This window comes from Frieseomelitta varia, unplaced genomic scaffold, assembly GCF_011392965.1.
Source record: "Frieseomelitta varia isolate USP_RPSP 00005682 unplaced genomic scaffold, Fvar_1.2 scaffold_453, whole genome shotgun sequence".
NCBI lineage: Eukaryota > Metazoa > Arthropoda > Insecta > Hymenoptera > Apidae > Frieseomelitta > Frieseomelitta varia.
In genome coordinates, this window is record NW_025110205.1 from 80934 (window position 1) to 101208 (window position 20275).

General features: G+C 41.1%; 1 protein-coding gene across 1 annotated transcript in view; it reads left to right on the forward strand.

Annotated features, from left to right (window-relative positions):
• Positions 1-20275, forward strand: part of LOC122532377 (fat-like cadherin-related tumor suppressor homolog) — a 253617-nt gene that overhangs the window by 57452 nt on the left and 175890 nt on the right. The window contains exon 2 of the mRNA XM_043661120.1: positions 12392-12485. The gene's annotated coding sequence lies outside the window, so the exon portion shown is untranslated. The remainder of the gene's footprint in view (positions 1-12391; positions 12486-20275) is intronic.

Sequence of the window (20275 nt, forward strand, 5' to 3'; positions counted from 1 at the left end):
GAATGACTCACGTGATTCCGGTCCACCTGGTTATTTGAAACTAAAAAACCAGAATGCAAGGTTAATTAGTATAAATTAGTATATAATTAGTATATGGCTATCGTATGAACCAAGGAAACAGCGAAATTTCGAAAATTAAAAAAATGGCAGCATTTTGAAGTTAAAGTATTGATTTTCCTTGTGCTTTTAGTCCTTTGGGTGGTAAAAAAAGAAAAAAAAAAAGAAATAGAAATAAACATCAGATTTTGGAATCCATGGTTCATACGATAAAGGTACATCCGGTGAAGATCTCCTCCAAATTTCAAGTCAATCGAAACGTGAGATATCCCGTCAGCCAGTTCAAAAAGCATGGATTTGAGATAAACACATTTGAAGTTCTCACCCATTGTATAAAAATATTCATACTTACAATCAATCGTGCAGTACAAAAAGTAAAATATTATAAAACGATAATATAAAAATATAGAAATAAATAATAATGTTATAAAATAAAATATTTTTTGAGAAAAACACATTCGAAGTTTTTGTTACTCGTTGTACAAAAATATTCATACTTACGTTGCGAGCAGTACACCGTTCCCTTTAAACATCTATAACTTTGCTAATTTTACGAATTCAAACGAATCCGTTTACATAGGACATTTTCGAAAGCATATACTTCGAGAAAATGTAAAAAAAGCAAATTTGGAAAGCCGGATTACCAGAATACCCCCTTAAAAAGAGAGTATCTCGGGTATCGGATTAATCCCTCGTTGAACCCACTCGACGAGAAAAAGTCAATGTACACCGAGACCAGTTAAACTTAATGGGTCTGTTAAATTAGTGGGAGCAACTAGTCCGTTTAGATCGTTTTCGGTGGAAACGTTTAAAGTCGTCTCTCATCGCGAGCGTGATCAGGCACGAGTTAACGTGGCATTTGCCTCGACGGCGAAAAGATCAATTGACATTTCAGCGCACGAGAGGCGTCTCGAGTATTGATTTCATCGATTGCGCAGCCGACTCGTTTGCGGGCTCATGACCGAGCGTTGCAAGGGGTGCGAAAATATTTCACCGCGGTCTCTCCTTCGATCCTCCGACGCGATACCGATCCCCCTTTTTCCCGCGGGGAATGTTTCTTTGCGCAATCTGTGTGTACATACGCTTTACGCTTGATTACTAGATTATCCTCTCGTCTACTTCTCGAGTTAATTAATCCGAGCGTCTGTCCAAAGTTCAGCTTTTGGATTTGGAACATTCCGCGGCTTGCTCAGCTTACAGCGTTGATACTGGACGGCGATTTTCTGATAATTGCGCGACTCGAAGCGAACGTGGCGAGCGTTACGAAGAGGCAAGGCCAACAGCGTTAGCCTTCGAGCACGTTGTCTGTGATTTGTGCTGGCAATGAAATGTTGTTGCGGCGAAAAATATAGAGTAACGATGTGGAATTGTCGCTTGCGAGGCGAATGGCGAATAATTCTCGATTACAAGGCGTTCAAATCTAATTATTTTTAGAGATCGTATTTCGATTAGGCCAGTTTTTGACAAGTGTTCAATCGGTGTTCGTTACAGTTTTCATTCGATCACGTTGCTATGGATTTAACCTTGCGAACTCTGTACACGTGTACCTGCACACTTTTATAAACGCTTCACTGAACATCTCGTTTCAAATGAAAATTCTAAATAACCTAACGATTGCTCGGATCTCTAATGAATTTTCCCCGGAGAAATCTCACTTCGATCAAACGTCAGTATCTTGACGAGTATCCGATCGACATTTGCGACAATTTTATTCGATTACGTTGCTGCGACATAACCTTGCGAACGTTGTACACGTGTACGGAGCGCACTTTTTACAAACGCTTGACTGAACCTCTCGTTTCGAATCAGAATTCAAATATTCATACCACGGCGCGAGCATACGAGTTTCGAGAATATTACGCAAGTGAATTAGACGAGAAAGGCAAGATCAGGATTGATGTGGACGGGTGGGTCCGCATCAATCATTCATTCTCGCTAATTCTCGCTTCGCGTACGTCCACTGTCGAAAATCGTTCTTGAGTACCTTTGCACGTTAACGTACCACTGAACCATACTACCTTCAAAAGCCGATAGCGCTTCGAATGTCCAGGATTTCCACCGTCACAACAGCACCTTCGATCGATCGAAGAAGCGCTTTCACGTAGATGAAACGAACGTTGTTAGCGGCGAAAATCTTCGATCGTCGACAGACGCGTCGTGAATACAACCAGATCGTATATCAATACGATTTTACGCGTCCCGGATCTGCGATCTTGGCTCCGCGAGCCCTTTCACCTCGTGACCAAGGTTGCTCTCTGGCCAACGACTCGCTGCGAGGCTCGTTGATTTGTGCACCGACTTCGCGGTCTTCCCTTCGACTGGCCTTTCAACCGTTCAAAGGTCCGGGCTCTCGTAGAAATTCCATCTCTCTCTCTCTCTCTCTCTCTCTCTCTCTCTCTCTCTCTCTCTCTCTCTCTCTCTGCAACACGCTGATCCGAAATTCAAGCTTCGAGTCGTTCAATAACGGGCAAACCGCGTTTCACGCCGGATTCGAATAGGCTGCACGGGGGGGGGGGGGGGGGGGTTCGATTTTGCCCTTTGGAATCCGCTGTTCCGAGATTCGGATTGATTCCCGTGCAAGGGACGATAACGAGGTCTTCGAGTCGGTTCGGGCTGTGTGGGATCCTCTCTCTCTCTTTCGTTTTTTTATTTTTTAGGGATTCTCGTTCTCGTCAATTGATCGAAGAATAATCTCATAAGTCTGGTAAGAGGATTCCATCGAATAGATGGCTGAATGGTTGCGTCGCTTGGCCGGCTTCTGGAGTGTGTTTACCTCCGTTTGTAATTTCTCGGCTAATTCCTTGTCTCGATCGCGTGATCAATTTCGCGGCGCGTAATACGCAGTCCCGCTAGTGTTTTAATGTATTTTCACCGACTGTAACCGGCGTTTTCATTTACTTTTAAATTCAGGAACAGAGCGAACGAGCAACAAACGCAGGCGTGGTTCCGTTCCCCTGGCTATTTTTTTTCAAATGGAGCAGATCGAAAAAAAAAAAAAAAAACGATGAACAACAAGTGGAAAGTTTTCAATCAAACGAAAATACGAAGACACGCGGCGACGATTTTCTACACGAATCTCGATCTTCTTCTCTCCGGAGTAAACCACGTTGCGCTGGCAACTGACTGCGGACCATAACGAGCGACCAAACCGTATTACAGTAATTCGTCACTTTCTTTTTTGAAATTCCTCGTCGGTACGATATCACTGGATAAAAATGATCGAGAAGTAATAAATTTATTATTTGTTTTGCCTATTTTTGTTTTACTTAACCTCTTGCGCCGGGATGGCGTGCCACGCACGTGAAAATAAGTATATTTAAATAAAACAAATAATAAATTTATTCTCGATAATTTCTATCCAGTGATATCATACCGACAAGTTCAAAAATAAAGCGACGAATTGTTGCATACGGTTCGGTCACTCGTTACGGTCCGCAATTAGTTTGCCAGCATCAACTGGTTAGATATATACTTAAAACTGAGAAAATATTACAATTTTGGAACGAAAAAATTCTCGACGCGCGTGCTCGTTCCAGAGCAAGAGGTTAAAGGCGGAAATCCCAGCTCGAACGACGATACGATCGTTCATCCACTACGAAGCGTCTCGCCGATTGCAGACGTTTCTCAGTCGGGCCTGTCTCGTGGAAAATTCCGCCTTTCCTGTGCACGGAAGTCACCGGTCTTGTTCCGAGCTTTGATCAAAAGTCTCAATCAGGATTGATTGCTCGAGATGAAACGGAATCTCTATTTCGCGTCCGACGAGATTACAGGGTATAACCGGCTGGGGCCAAACTGAATGCTAAATCGGCGGCCGCCCGTTCGATCGAGGTTGACGTGTCCCCGAAAGGTCGAGAAATGCTAACGAGCTGCCGATCCACGCCGATCCGCGCTGCGGCGGCAGGCACAGCCCCAGCGACGTTCAGTTCTCAAAGCTTCTCTGAATCCACGATTCATTCCTCGCGTGCGCTCTCGTTTGTTCGCTTTCTCTCCGCTTCGTTTCGAACGGACAGACTTCCCCCTCGGTTTCTAGCGAGGCTCGTTCGCATGAAATTTCGCCGAGCCTTCGTTTCAGCTTGCGACTAAGCCGGTTACAAGCCCGAACCGGAGCGATCGATGGATTCGATGAATCTGTCCCTGTTAACCCTCGAATAGCCGACGTGAACGAGCGACGCGGCGAGCCGACACCGAGTCACTTTTGACCCATAGCTGAATTTTTACCATACCTGCTATGCACCTAACTTTTTGGTACAGCGGTATGTTATCTAACAATGTTCATAATATGGGGGGAGGAGAGGAGTGTGTTTAAAAAATTTTATAAACCTGTTTTTTTATTCATGTGCACTGCGCATGAATAAACAACGTTATTGTGCTTTTGCATTTGGCACATTTGGTACCATATTTATCATCATATTTATTTATTATCGTTTCTTTGCTACGCTCATGTTCTGGTTTAACGGTGACCCAGCGTCAGCTACGCGAGCGTTAAACCATCGGACCAAAGTGGAACCAAGGATCGTCGCTCGGTACCTTCTCCCGTTCTCCCTTTCTCTCTGGCCTGAAAATGAGATTCGGTGATATCCAACGAACACAACGGGGATCTGGAGTTGGCTGAGGACGAGGCAAGTCCAATCTCGAGCTTCTCCCTTCTTTTTCCGAGCGCGTCGCGTCGCAAGTTTCGAGTAATTGCGCCGCGCGAGCCACGTTCCGTATATCCGGATACTTGTTGCTCGGCTGCGTTACGATCTAATTTTCTTTTTTTATCGAGGCGCAGCGCCCCGTTTACGTTCCAGCGCGCGACTACTTTCAAGGAAAATTTCGCAGGGTGTGAGAGCAACGCGAGATCCACGGGCGATGGATTTATCGAGCGTTAGAACTCGGAACTTCGTCTCGGAACCATCGTAAATAACCGATAATCCCGGTGTAATTCATGTTTTACGAGGAAGCGCGGCTGCCTCGATCTTCGCTGGTAATCGAATATAGTAAACGTAACTGCGTACGGATTGCGTCGATTGATCTATGGGCCGTGGCTCCACCCTGGCTGACTTATCGTTCGTTCGATCCGAGCTGCAGGTTATACGCCGAGAAGTCTGCGTGAATTATTACGCGCGTACGAGTCAAAATCGCAATAATATTTAATACACGGAGATTGTAAAAGACGCTCGCGAATGTTTGACCACTGTTTGTCGATCTTGCGCTACAGCATTTGCAGCGTGTTTGATAAGAACGTGGATATTGTCTGAAAAGAGATGTTCTTTTTGTAAAAGATACACCTAAAATTGAATTACTATAAATTACTATAAAATTGAATTATTACACACTCAATAGTCGTTATTATGCAAGCAATGATTGTACACACTACGGAGTGTGCAACAGTAGTTTAAATTATTGTAGATTTTCGATCTGTGCAAAATTTTGTATAAAAAAGAATACTTTTTTCTTCACAGAAATGGTTTCCACGCGCTGTACGTGCCAGACAATCAGAAACTTTAAATTCAGAATACGTGGTATGATGGTGAAGATTTTTCATAAAAACCTCCGTCCGTTCCGAAACGATTAAAATTCCATAAAGGACGAGGCCTACGGTGTGCGGTTTGCAACGACGAGGAACCGAAATAACTGAGAGAATAAATAGTCGGCGAGGGGGGAAAAAGAGAAAGAGAGAACGTGCGGAATAGGCGGGGAATTTAGTAACCACCGAAAAGGTTAACGAGCGTATGACCGACGCGACAGAAACGGGGCGCGTTGACTCGCCACCCTCCGCGATCCGGTCGATCGAAAACCCCGGAAACTAATTCCAAGTCCCGATTCGGAGCGCTCGGCTTCCGTGAAAAACCGTGCTCCTGGGTGTTCTGTATTATTCGACCTATCTCGACGATAAATATCGAGTGTGCACGCGGTGGCGAGCTCGTGGCGAAGTGCATGTACCCGCCACTACCGGCCGGGGCACAGGAATATTTACACGGCCGTTCCGATTTATCGCGCGCTCCAACTCCGATCCCTTTCTCCCCCTCCGTTCTTCTCTCTTCTGACGAGGCGAAAATTGAAATATACTTCTGGCGAGATTTTATTGTCCGATACCATCCAGCGTCGCTCCTCGTTGTTGCTTGTGATGCGTCGTAAAGTTCAGAGACCTACTTACGAGACCTCGTTCTTTCTTCTTTTTTTCTTCTTCTTCTTCTTTTTTTTTTTTTTTTGAAAGAGAGAGAGAGAAGGATCATACGCTGTGTTTAGTGAAAAAAGGAAAGAAATTCAGAAGTATTCGCAAACGTACACGATGGAAGTGATCAGATGTACATCACATGAGAGTTTTAACATTTATCACTGCAGATGGACTACATTTTATACATCGCGCGATTTCAACGCGGTTCAGTATTTTTTTGTATCTTTATTTCACATGAAATGTAAAAACGCCGAATGCAGAGTTTTAAAATTTTTATTTTTTATACTATATGAGACCAGACTCGTCGCAAATGCCTAGTCTCTGCCATAAAAGTTGTCAGTTCTGTGAAAGAGTATAACGTGTATCGTCGTAGTCAGACTGCGTATCTTGTGAAAAAATGTAGAAACACGAAGGGAAACTACAGCTGTACTCGTCCATCGAAATATCTGAAAAATGTCGTACAAGTAAAGTAAACGTCTGTTGTAATATTTAACAGCGGGAGCAAATTTTTGTCCTTTAAAATGCGTTCGTGTATATTCGAAATTGCACGAAAATTGTGTCCCGACTCTGTAAAACGGTTCGTCCGACTTGGCTTATTCTCGTTGCCGTTCGATCTTGACGTCTTCGCGTCGCCAAGCAAAATGTGTACGACACGACTTGAAGGGAAGTTCTGGGGTTGGATAAACTCCGGCTCCTCCGTCGGTAGTTGATTTTACCAGGATCGATGCGTCGCTTCTTCCGGGGAATTTCCGCACGTTACTGGCGGTGCTGTGTTCGGAGATTTCACGGGATGACGTTGAATCGAGTACAGCGTGGAGTTAGCAGAGCGTGGAATAACGCTGGTGTCCTCGTGGCGGAAGCTGATGGAACGTTTGTATGATACCGTGTTCGAGGAAATGATGTTCGTACGTACATCGATTGATCTTGTACGTCGAAGTACGTCGAATTCCGTTCCGATGTGGATGAAATTGTTCACATTGTTCACGCAATTCACTCACTCGCAAACGAATTTTCTATCTTTAGAATATAGAACATTCGTCGCGTTTTCTTTATGTCGTTTTATCTTGGGAGAAAATCGGTGTCTGATATGGGGAAGTTTTAATAGCTTTTAGATTCAGTGTAAATAGAGAGATGTTTCGAAATTTTACGTATATTTTTTTTACAATAGTCATTCGCCAGCGATAAAAAATAATGTGCTAAAAGAGTACCATTCATTCAACGAGAGAAACTATTAAATGATTTAAGAAAATGTTTGTTTCATATTATGGATGAAATTCATATTAACAAGAAGGAAGTATATCAGTTGCAAATTTTCATCTTGAATCAATCAAAAATATCATAAAGAGAGTGATGATATAACATTGTCACGAGATTTGTGAATAAAAATCCAATATAACTTACTGCTAGACATTTCCCTATTTCTTGTACTAGCAGTACAAACGAAAAAAAATTCTAAATGCGTTGTTTGTTAAAAAAAAAAAAACGATATAAACAGACTCGTTACTCTTGTCAAATTTATAATGTAGGTCTTTGCGTGCATCCTTACTTTCAAGTATACCATACGAAACTTCACTATCGAATAATTTAAAAAATTTTTTAAATAATTTTTGAAATCCCGTTCTTTTATAATAAAACTAAAATTAAAAAACGAGTAACTGTTTCAATTCTCTTGATATTAACGTCGACGTCAAAAAAATAATTCTTTTAAATAATTTCGTGTATTTTGTGAAGCTTCACATGCTTCTTTTGAAAAGTACATATTTGCCGCGAAATCTCCCAGTATAGAGAAACTATACTTGTGGAATTATTCGCAGTAACGAAAGTGTTAAAAAATTCGCCGTTATCGTCGTGGTTTTACGTCGAATTAACAATTGTTATTTTCACGCGTAGAATGTACTGGACAGAATTAACTAAATTCAATAATATACTCGATAAATTTCCGACCTCGATTTTCTCGAAAACGAAGAAGAACGAAAAAAGGAGAATTTTCTTTTCAATTTTTCATTGGCAAAAAATAACTTTATTCTTCCTTTTCTCTTGCTTTTTCATTTCCTGGAATCACCTCCTGCTGGAAGCACCACCTACAGTGCGTGTACTTCGTCAGAAATTTTATTTCACCTGCTGGTCCAAAAAAGAAAAAAAAAAAAAAAAGGGTACACGTTGAAAAATGTCCACAGCTCGGCTCTTGCAGACACGCGACATTTTCTACCGTTGGAATCAAGTACTTTTGCCGATGGTTATCCGCGATGGACGTCGATCAAACGACGTCTGGCAACGCGACGTGCACTCGAAATGCCGGGCGAGCGTAACGATTAATTGTCTCGACACGTTGAGGAGGGGTTATCCGTCGATTACGGCCGTCGCGGACGCACGTGCGTCTGCATGCAAGCCGCTCGTAACGTGCCGTCACGTCGCATCGTCGAGTGCCTCGAGCGAGGAAAAGACGGCGGCCCGTTTTTCCTACGGGAGGGGAGAAAAGAGCGTCGCGACGTCCGCGAAACGCCACGCTCTCGCGTCTGTAATGCGTCCTACCGTCGGTACACACGCTGATCAATGGACACGTCTCGACAATGCTCGTCCTTGTGCCATTCAGTCGAGTTTTCTAAAGCCTCTGCGGGGGTATACGCGACGTACCGTAAAGTACGAATAAACGTCCGGAAGGCGTGGCGCGTTCTCTGGGACGAGATGGATGGAATATCGGTTTTTTAGTTTGGAAATAAAAATTTAGATGAAACAGATGACCAGGGTATTATCATTATTATTGTAATTAAGTGTTTAGGATCACATCCACCTTCTCGGATTATTAGTGACCACGGTAGAATTTGCAGGTGTGGTCTATATCTCTCAAAAATTCTAAATTTATATTCTTTTCTCCCGGGATCTTCTTTTTGCAACATTTTGAGTGAGTTTGTAAGATCGTGTTGTTTTCTTTTATCTTCGTATTTAGAACGAGCGATTAATATATGTTGAGTGGAGTTAGGCAAATTGCATTGTGTCACAGATATTTGTGATGGCACTTTTCGCAAGTGTTGCTAACAATGATACACCGTTGTTCGGCACTAGAAACGCGTATTGCATATTTGTACGATAAAGTGTGCAAGATTAATTACTGCAACATTAACGCAATAAATGAATCGCTATTTTAGAGTGAAATAACCTTTGATTCCGACAAAGGCCACGACAAGAAAATACACACTCGTTCAAAAATACGTGGGTATAAACTGAATCGCGGTACGAATGCTTCCGAGCTCCCACAGTTTCAAAACGAACTTCGTCCTGAAGCGTTTTCGAAACGGTGGCGGCAGCCAGCGCGCGTGCACGCGCGAGAATAATGCACGCACGTCACCGCGAGACAAAACGCTTCGCCGTCGACGAGCCGCGACGCGACGCGACGGTACAAACGTGCACGACGACGTGTGTTCTGGTAGCCCGTCGCGGATTATGAGCGCTGGTGCCCGATGAATCGGCCGCCGAACAATAAGTACCGCACCAACGCAGAGCACAAAGATATATATTCACAGGCAGAAACGCGACGATTTTGTTTTACACGTCTCTCGAAACGGACAAACGCGGCCACCGAGTGTGCAGAATACGTCTAATCGCTACGAGATCTCGTTCGAGCAGCCGCCATTCAAATTCTCTTTCTCTCTCTGCTTGGATCGTCGAGTACCAAACGATATAGAGAAGAATCCTAAGGTTTAAGCGTTTGAATTTTTCAATTTCTTGTATTATTATTATATAACTGTGCATAGTACTTCTGTATGTAGTTTAGCAAAAGATTTTTCCCAGATGTATCATTTGTGTAGAGATATAACATAAATAATATGTATTTAATAAAAGTAATGACAATAGAAATAATAACAAGATAATAACAAATAATTAAACAAGACAAACAACACGAATTAACAACTCAAAGAAACTCTTTTAACACAACACAATTGACACTTTTAACAGCTGTCTCTCAACGCTCTTTCACGATTTTTCAACACGCTCGACTCTGCTCTTTTTGAAAAAGAAAAGCGCTCCATGCCTACGTTGTGTTTCTCGCATCACATTCATATTTTATCCTATTTCTATGATCAACAAATAGGCCATCTGTTATATTTAAACATAACTAAACGTTATACTATAAAATTATACTACAGATTAATTATAATAACCGATACTACATTTATTTTCGTAGAAGTGTCGCCGAAGAACTAAGTGTGCCGACACGTCTTTCACCCTTTGATTGCTGCATGCAATCACGTTCAAAATACGCGCGTTTCTTATCAACGCAAAAGCACTTAACGACCGTGCGGTGTGATTTAATAATAAAAAAAAAAAAGAAAAAAAAACCGCGGCATATAATTGCGCAGCAGTTGAATTAAACGCTACAGCGACTGAACCAACCGCGGAAATCTACCAGACAGAAGGTGCAAAGAAGATGGTCGGTGTCGCTACACCAACCGCAACTCGCGCGATTTTTCCCAATGACAAGTTCACCCCGGCCATGCAACGAAACGAATCTTTCGCAATTCAGGAGCCACGAGACCTCTCTACGCGGAAGCGAGCCTTTCGCACGGAGCGCTGGCTCCGATGAATGGGGGCGCAGGCCAGGGACAAAAGGCCGCGGCGGCTACGAAAGTGAAAATAATTTAATTCGTTTCGCTTCCTTTTCGCCGGTTGTCGATTGTTCTCGGTGAATGTTGAACGCCGCGCGCAACAAAACGCGATACAAACGTTCGGTACAAAACGGTCGACATCTCCGGAGCGAAGAAGCCAACGGCGGGAGGGATATTGATGGCGCGGAAACAGAAAGGCCGACGTGCGTCGCGTATTGTTCCAACCGGCGAACAAAAGGGCCCGCGATAAACAATTCCTGTTAGCGAACACACGCGAACACACGCCCTCTCCAAGATATAACTTCTACCGTTCGTTCCGGCGTGGCTGACAACGGGTAGCGTCTGCCTGTCTATTCAGAATTTCTCGCGTCTCGTCTCGCGACCGCGGCTGGCTCTTCGTCGCCGTTTCAACGTTACCGACGACGTAATGGCGTCACGCGAGGGTCGACGCGGTCACCGGAAGCTTGTTAATTTTTGATCCATCCTAGCCCTGTCTCCATTGACATGCAAAATTGTGTGTGTGTGTGTGTCTGTTTCAAACATAAATCGACTGTTTGTTATGCAAAGGATCGGGTTCTAGGCGGCTTCTGGTTTTGGTCTCTACGCGTGAAACGCAAATTTGATGGTAATTCCTGCTCTGAATGAGAGATCGTCGAACTGGTGAGGGAACGGTTGGCGAAGGGTATTTTAACGCGTTGAATGCCGCGGGTGAGTCATCGGTGACTGGCGAATCGAAGATTAGTGAAAACATACAATTCGAGTGAATGTTAATACTTCGAAATTTTTCGACGTTAGCTCCGTTATTACAACGGTATGAAAAAAGTATTGCAGTGTAGAAAAAAAAAAAAGATAAATCGATAGTCTTTGGTACAATTTCTTGCTTTTGTTCTACCTAATTGTTTCGAATCTTTTTTCGTAACATTTTCTACAAAATCATCGTCCGATCCTGTCTTCTCATGGCATAGTTTTTCTCTATGAGGCTTGTACGTAAAGAGATGCAACTCTCAATTTCACTACATTGTAAAAATATTGTATAAAATAAGCGAAAGTCGAAGAAACGCATTTCAGTTCGGTAAAATAACTTACCTGTTGCAGATAATATTTCGACATAATATCTATTGTATAATAACAAATTCATGTTGGTGTCCTTTGATTTTCTAGAGCAGAAATTCAAGAATAAATTGTTAACCTTGAATTTTTTTTTTGCACTTCTTCTAAATTTTAACTTTTCAATTGGTTTTCTTTCTTTGGAAGCTTGTTTAGACCAAGTTAATGCCTTTTTAGATTTCCCTCACGTTAGAAATTCACTTTTTGAATAATAAGAATTATGTGTCACAGCGGCGAGGCATCGGGATTTTAGAGATGCTTAGGTGGGGCACAAGATTCCTTTTCTGAAAATGCGAAATTAGTCGTGCAAAAATGTGCAAATCTTGCAGAAGACAGCTGACGAAGTACATAAATACGATTGTTTTTTTTAGAGAATTTTACATATAATATTGAATTGAATTTCAACATAAAGTTCAATCACCAAACAGAGTAATCACTAGTTTCGTCTTCTTGTCTGTTACAGGTACACTGACTAAATTACAAGCAAATCTGTCAACAGCTTCATCAAAGAGGAACGTTTGAACTGGCGGACTTGGTTGTTTGGTTTATCCTAAAAGGTAGTCTCTTTGATTCGATTGTGCGTCTCGTTCGACTCGAATCCCCGGATTTCCTGTGAACGACCATCTTGATTCTGCCACGGGGAATTTCGATTGAGATATTTCGACTGATACGACTGATACGTATGTATATGTTTGTTTGACCGGATCTACACGCAATAATACGAGTCGATATACACGGGAAACGCAGGACGAGAATGATTGGACCAAGTCTGATTCCGTTTGCGTAAATGCGACTCACAGCGTTTAACGAATAATTGTCGACAGCTCTAAATACATTTGTTTTATGGACGAATGTACAGTGAAAAACATAACTGTAACCAATGACAATAAAAATTGTCGATAACTACCAATTTCAATTGATATATCTTTCTTTAAAAAAAATCTAAAGATCTCACATTAAAGCGTGATTTAAATTCGTGATAAAAAAAGAAAAAAAAACATAATAAAACTGAACTTTGTGAAGCAATAAAAACATCATGGGAAGAAATTCCATTAACAGAGTGTCAAAATCTTACAGCATCTATGCCGCGAAGTATACAATAATTTGATCAATTATTTTTCAATTAAAAATAATAACCAGAAGCTTTCTGTTCTCTTTGCAACATTTCGTTTGCACTCTAGTTTTTTCCTGATATTAAATTTTTATATACTATAAAGTTTCATTGTAATTTACTCTTTACAAAATCCCCTTCACGTTCCCATTATTATTACGAAGATATAATATTATTTTATAGCTATAAGACATAAGTATTTTTAATCGATTTCGTACTAATATATGTAATTTTGACAACTTTTGCCAGGAGTTGTACTTTGACAGTCGTGAGTTCTTTTTTCCTCGAAAATTGTTAAAATTCAAACATGTGTAAGAATATTAAAAAATTTTTTTCATGGTAAAATCCACTACGTCCTTGAAAATTGAAATTTTCTCTTTACAAAAACTCGTTTGCTCTTCGATTTTTTTCTTTTTTTCACCTATTCTTTTATTAAACTCGATGAAATGTTTTCTTTCAAGTAATTTTTTTTAACCCTAGTATTCAGAGTTCAGTGAAAGGGTGAAAAAAAAAAAATTATATAAGTTTTAAGGGGTCAAAGGGAAAAATTGTTGAAAAAAAAATTTTGTACATATTTTTACACACGTTTGAATTTTGACAATTTTCGAGAAAAAAGTATCCTCGCTTTGCAACCGATACATGAAGTAAAATTGTCTTTGAAAAGAACGAACTAACTGCTGTCAAAGCAAAGGTTTCGCGCTTTTAAATGAAATCAAGTGGATGTACACGATCTACACGATCTTCTTTTTTTTATAAAGTTATATCAGTTTGAATTACCAACAATTTTTCATTGTCGTTGGTACGGTTGTACCTTTTTTTCTTATACTATACGATAATTTCGAGCAAAATTTGTGAAAAGTACAAAATCTTTTATTCTTGGAAAAATTCTTGGATTCTTTTTTCTGTGAATATTGATAATGGAATTCTATCTAGGTTAACAGCGAGGATAGAAATCTATCTTTTGTCTCCGTTATGATACGAATACGCCAACTACGCGTTCCAAGAAATTTATCGATAAATCGATTGTTTCCAGCAACCGTCCAAGTGGATTAACTATGGACTTTCTGTCTTCGATGGAAATACTTTGACCTATTCTAAACCCTCTTATTCTTGTAATTCGAGGAATTCGCTGCAACTGATGTGCTAGAACGAAGAAATGTAATTCGAATTTAAATGTCCTGTCTACCGAATCACATTGTGTTCAATCAGAATCACTTCTCTTCGTGTTACGTCAACTTTCAAAAAAACTTTCAAAAACTGAGGGGAACGCGAGCGTGAGAAAGAACTCGCCTAAAAACTAAAAACTAAACGCGCGGGGTTCCGACAGTTTTCATCGAGTGTCTCGGTTAATACCAAAAACGTTTATTGGATGAATCGACGAACTGGGAGAAACTGGCCTCGCTCGCGATCGGTTGATAAGCCGTTCAAGTATCCTAATGGATTCACCGGATTAAGCGAATTCGCGAAGTTGCGACTGCCCGGGTACCGGGGGGGGAAATTTTTGGCGACTTTCCGGCGAAGCTTCTCGAGAACGAAACATTAGTCTAACTCCTCGGTGGTTCGAGAACTTTGCTTTTAGCCGACGGGGTCGACTTTCGTCGGGAGTACGCTCGGCTACACTCGGAGAAAACTCGAAACACTTTCTTGATAGGTGGACGTTCCCCATCTGGACGAATTTGTTAATCAGAGGGACCGAGAGCTAATAAACCCGAGCCCGATTTGTTTGACCAGGCTGTTTGACGCGTTGTTAACAAGTGCTTCATCGTGTCGAGGAAGAGGGAAAAACGAAACGAAAAGAAAGAAAGAAAGAAAAAAAAAAATGGTACCACGTACCTCGTATTGTATCGGATGTTGCGCACTTGAAAAATTGCGAAAACACCACGCGGCGGATAAATAAACAAAGCAAATACGTAAACAGGCCACAGAGAAAGAATATCGATGGCAGATTAAAACTCGATGGATTTGCCGGTAATCGGGTTTGTTTTTTTTTTTTTTTTTTTACTTCTAAGTACCGCGGTTTTCATACGATCGTACACGATCTCTGTGTCGGTGATTGTGCGCGAGAAATTTTTTCGAACTTTGCTTTCTTGATTCTATCGATGCGATTGAAAAATCTAGTCGTCACGATGGCATACAAAACTCCACCAAAAGATATGAAAAATTGTTCCCTCTATTTTTTTTTTATTTTTTCATTTGCGGAACCGTGATTACCGATTCAGCCGGATATTTTTTGAAACGTCGTGCACAGTCGATAAATAAATTCTGTCGGTGAATTCAAAATTTTTTCCAAGTGTTCACATCTTTGGCCATAACAAACTGTAAACTATTCAAGAAGCAACTAGTTCATGCTGCAACGTGAAAGCATGTGAGCTTGCTCTTCAGAATTGATTAGACAAATTGACAGACGAAGTTCGTATAATATTCATCCATTTGCATCACGAAGCGAGATAGTCCGCGAGTGAATTATAAAACGCGGTGTAATTTGCGAGCAGCGATGAGAGAGATATTACGTTTATTAAGTGACTTGTATCATGCAAATATCTTTTTGTTATTAAAATCATCAATCGATGGAACAGTTTAGTCATTATATTCTAATAATTGTGTAATAATAACTAGACTGTTTTGTTGGCCGAAGGTTTTGTCAGATAAAGATATTTTGACGATACAAAAAGTAATACATACTGATTAAATTCTTTTAATAAAATCACATCAAAATATAAGTAAAAGCTATTTTTATTAATTTTAAATTAAATTACAAGTTTAAACATGATCATTTCATTATCTCTTTCAAATCTTAACCGCCAGAGCGTTCGAAAATTTATTCATTTATTTCAGTAGGAAGTGGCTTTCGACCCATTCTGTATTAAATAATCTTATAAGTCTCGTATTCTGATATTTTATTCTAATTAGTTGATATTAATGTTCAAATTGAGATTCGACAAATTATAATACACGTAGACACGATGCAATCCGAGCTGCGACGCGAATGCGTCGACGAAATTAAATAAATAAAACGGTATTAAATATAGAATGATAGAAAGTACGAATGGAAAGGATGTAAATTTTTCCACAACAATTCACCCTACTATATGTGTAGTTCCAGGGTGTTACGAACGTTTTTTAGTACAAGCAGGCAATAATTTTCCTACCGTTAGTTGCGCAGCAAGCACACAGGGTATTAGTTTCTTCTAATACGAAGAAAGACCGCTTGTCACAGTTTTAATCTCATTATCTCCATTAGTCGCGAAAGTAACAAAAGAGCAGACTCGCTCCTAACCAGCGGAGTGCTCACCTTTTAACGCTCGCTAAACGGAACAAAAGAGAGTTCCATTGCGATGCAAAAGGATCACGAGTCCGAACCCGGAGGTTCGGTAATTACCAGACTATTGTAATTAATTCACGAAGCAGTTCGTTCCACGCGACTGCTCTCGCTTCCACCAACCAAATTCAACTTATTCACGTTTACGGTTCCAACGATCTTCTCAAACGAGATTGTTTCATCTTCCTTTTCTTGCGAGTCTGACTAATTTCAAACGTGCTATCAAACAGTGTCACAAACTCCGGCGAGGAGCGTAACTATGAAAAATTGCCGATAATTTAAACAATGAGGCCCATTTGCTCTAATTTTAAAGCGTGAAGATCCAACTTTCGACAGACGCGAGTTCGTTCATTTACGTGATGAAAAGTTATTCTCGGCAATTGTAAAACTTCAAACGCGTGTAGAAACGTTGAGAAGATTGTTTTCTCGTCCACTATGATTTTGAAGATTGGAGTTTTCTCTTCTCTTCTCGCTAATATGAATTCTTTTTTTTTTTTTTCTTGCAAGACATTTTAACACCACGCAGCAAATGGAAAAGTTTTCTTCTTTCAAAAAAAAATTGTAGAAATTCACGAAAAACACTGAAAAATTTTATTCACGACTAAATCCATCGCGACATTGAAGATTAAATCTTCCTATTTACAATAACCTCATAAAACTTGCTACGTGATTTTTTCTTACTATTTTATTGAACTTTGAATATCAGGGTTAAAACGAAAATTTCAATCTTTCATTATCTAACAGTGTTCAAAATTCAATAAAATTATAAGAAAAAAATTGTACAGTGAGTTTGAAGGAATCATTGTAAGGAGGAGATTTCAATGTTCAAAGTGATCGATGTAAAATCGTCTTCGAGAAAAACGAGCTCGCAACTACCAAAGTAAAAACTCTACGTTTTCAAATGCTCCTTATGTGATTCTTTTTTTACGAATTTATATCAGTTTAAATGATCGATGATGTCACTGATACAGTTATGCTCTTCACTGTACCTTAGATCTTGATAAACGTAACATTAAATTCCTAAATTATTGCTTTAAATTGCCCTAAAAGGAAACAATAATAAATTCATTTGACAATATGTATCAGATAATTCATCGAACCTCGGCTTCCGTGTTCTCCTTTAAAATTAGAATCGATACAAACGAAACATAGAGAGAGAGAGAGCGAGAGATAATTTTCTCCGTTTCGTAGTGGCGTGTTCATCGAGAGAAATTGCCATGACTCCACGTTCTCTGCGTATTATTCCACACCGTGCTCATATTATTCCGTACTGTCTCCGAAGTAGTCGCTTACTTATTCGTCCCGGATTGCTTTCCAAGAGCTCGTTTCCATCAGGATGGCGTTACGTAAAGCAAGATAATTTCCTCCTCGTCGCAAGACCCGAGGGAACATTATTCGAAATAAAACGACACGAGACGAGTGACGGGAATTTTTTTCTGCTGGAAGGATTTATCGAGGCTGGACGTCTTCGAGTGGACGTTTACATAACGAAGCTACCGATCGAGTAACACCCGACTCTTTGGCCGCGTGTCGCTGAATATTAATTCACGATGAAATTGATACCTCTGCTTGTCGCGGCTCTCGCCTCTTTCCCAGCCGGTAATTTTGACGTATAAGCTGTGTCGTTCAATTTGGGTGGGTCGAGGATCTTCGATAATTTACTTTTGAGATATCTTTGACTAAAGACTAAATTTCTCAAGAAGATGTCAGTATTAACCCTCGAATAGCTGATGCGACGAACCGACACCGGGTTACTTTTGACCGACAGCTGACTTTGCACCTAACTTTTTAGTACAGAATGTTATGTAATAATATTTATAATATGGGGAGGAGAAGAGTTTGCTTAAAAAATGTAAAATTTTATAAACATATTTTTTTTATTTATTCGCACTGCGTACATACAACGTGTATTGTGTTTTATTGCATGTTCATTGAATGTAAATCGTAAACATTTGGCACATATTTGGTACCATATTTATTATCATTGCCGATACATAAATAGCATCTGGATCTTTTTTGCGATTCAAGTTCTGGGTCAACGGTGACCCGGTGTCCACTACGCGAGGGTTTTAATCATTTGGTAACCGGAAGAATTTCGTACCGTGAGGATGAAACTACTTTCTCGGGAAATGAGGATTCGCGCAGGAATACTGTTTTTCAGGAATTCCAACGATTACAGAAAATTATTCACTGGGCAGTTGAATAACTCCCTCGCGAAAATAGTACGAAACGCGATCGAGGATGGGACAGGCGTTGATTAAATATGGACCCCGTTTAACCCAATTCGGTGGTCACGCGGGGGCCAAACGTAGCAGCCCCTCACTTATTCAACGCGATTCGTGCATTGTGCAGGGGGCCTTAAGCGGCTTAAATATTCAAGGCACGCGCAGCTGCTGCTGCCATTCGTGTGCCCCACGTATGTCGTTCGTCTTGGCCGTTCGTATCTCTCCTTTCCCCCTCGGAAAAACAACTCCTCGTCATCAGCCTCTGCACGCCCCCGCGTAAAAATTCTCTGCGGTCACGTCGATGCATCATCGACCGCTCGCAGCGTCCAAATTTATGCTAAACCGACGCGAATTGGAAGATTCAAGAGGGGGGGGGGGGGGGGGGGCAACGTCGTTGTGTCGTGTTTGTTGCAGATCGAGCTCGATCGAGGGGGTTTAGTTTATACGCGGTAGCTAAGTCGAGCTGGATCTCTGTCACCGGCTGAACGAGCGCGACACGTTTATGGTAATCGATGCGAGTACTTTAATTCCTCCGGAGCTTAGTTTCCTATTAGAGGGACCCAGTTTGGGAGAAGAAGCTAATAGGATTGGCGGTTACGATAGTGGACGCTGGATGATTCCTGGGATACGGAGGTTTGATCCTTTTAGGATTTCGACCCGTGATTTTGGAGCTCGTTCCATTCAGTGGACTTGGCAAATAAACTGCCGATACTGCGTGGCTGTGCCGATGTCGTTGAATCAAAAGAGTTGAAACTTTGAAACTTGTGAAGAAGTAAAGTTGGCTGAGACTGAATCGTGACGAAACAATCGTGGGGGATGAACAATTGGAATATTCCAATAACGTGACTCTGCAGCTGTCCAAAATGAGAATTCAGCTACGAAAGTTCATCATATGGATGTTTTAAACTGATTTCGGTGGTTATGCGACTTCAGAGAAATACATTTTTTAAACGCTAACCTGCTATTTGCACGGAACGCGACAGAATAATAAATGAACTTGGAGAAAAAAATTACAAAATTGCAAAATTTCGAAAGGTCCAAGGTAAGACTGCTGACTTACTCAACACGTTTGCGCGACGCAAACGTCACGATGCAAAATTTCAACGAGTACGCGTAGTGTGTGGAACGTGCTCGCCGCGCGTCATTCTCGCGGGGCTTTCAGGCATTGTAAACTTAAAACAACGAGAAAGAAAGAAAAACAGAGGGGGAAATGAATTCCAAAGGCGCAGCGTGCATGGCCTGTTTGACAAAGTAGAAACACGTATGGGCTGGTTGGATTCGGCGTGTGCACGGTTTAAGCCAGCATCTGGCCACATCGAAATGCAGAGTGATAGAAGCTGCCTCGTCGTCGAGTAACCGCTTCGAAAGTGTTGGATTTTCTTCGGCATCCCAATGAACTGTCTCCAGTCGCTCTGATCGGAATGGAAAAGCAACTTTGCAGCCGGTGTGTATCGATTGTTGAATCGCGAACGTGCGAATTAAAAATGTATCCTCGTCACTCCTCTTCCAACTGTTCTTTTCGAACTTTCCTTTTTTCCTACGAGATTTCAGCAGGTTTTCAGTTGTTCAGTGATTACAGCTCTCGCTGAGAAACTCTCTGAAACTTTCGAACGCAATTACCTCTCGATGTTTGAAATTTGTGTTTAGCAAGCACTTACCTTTCTTTCTCGTCCTAATGTTTGGCTGAAAACT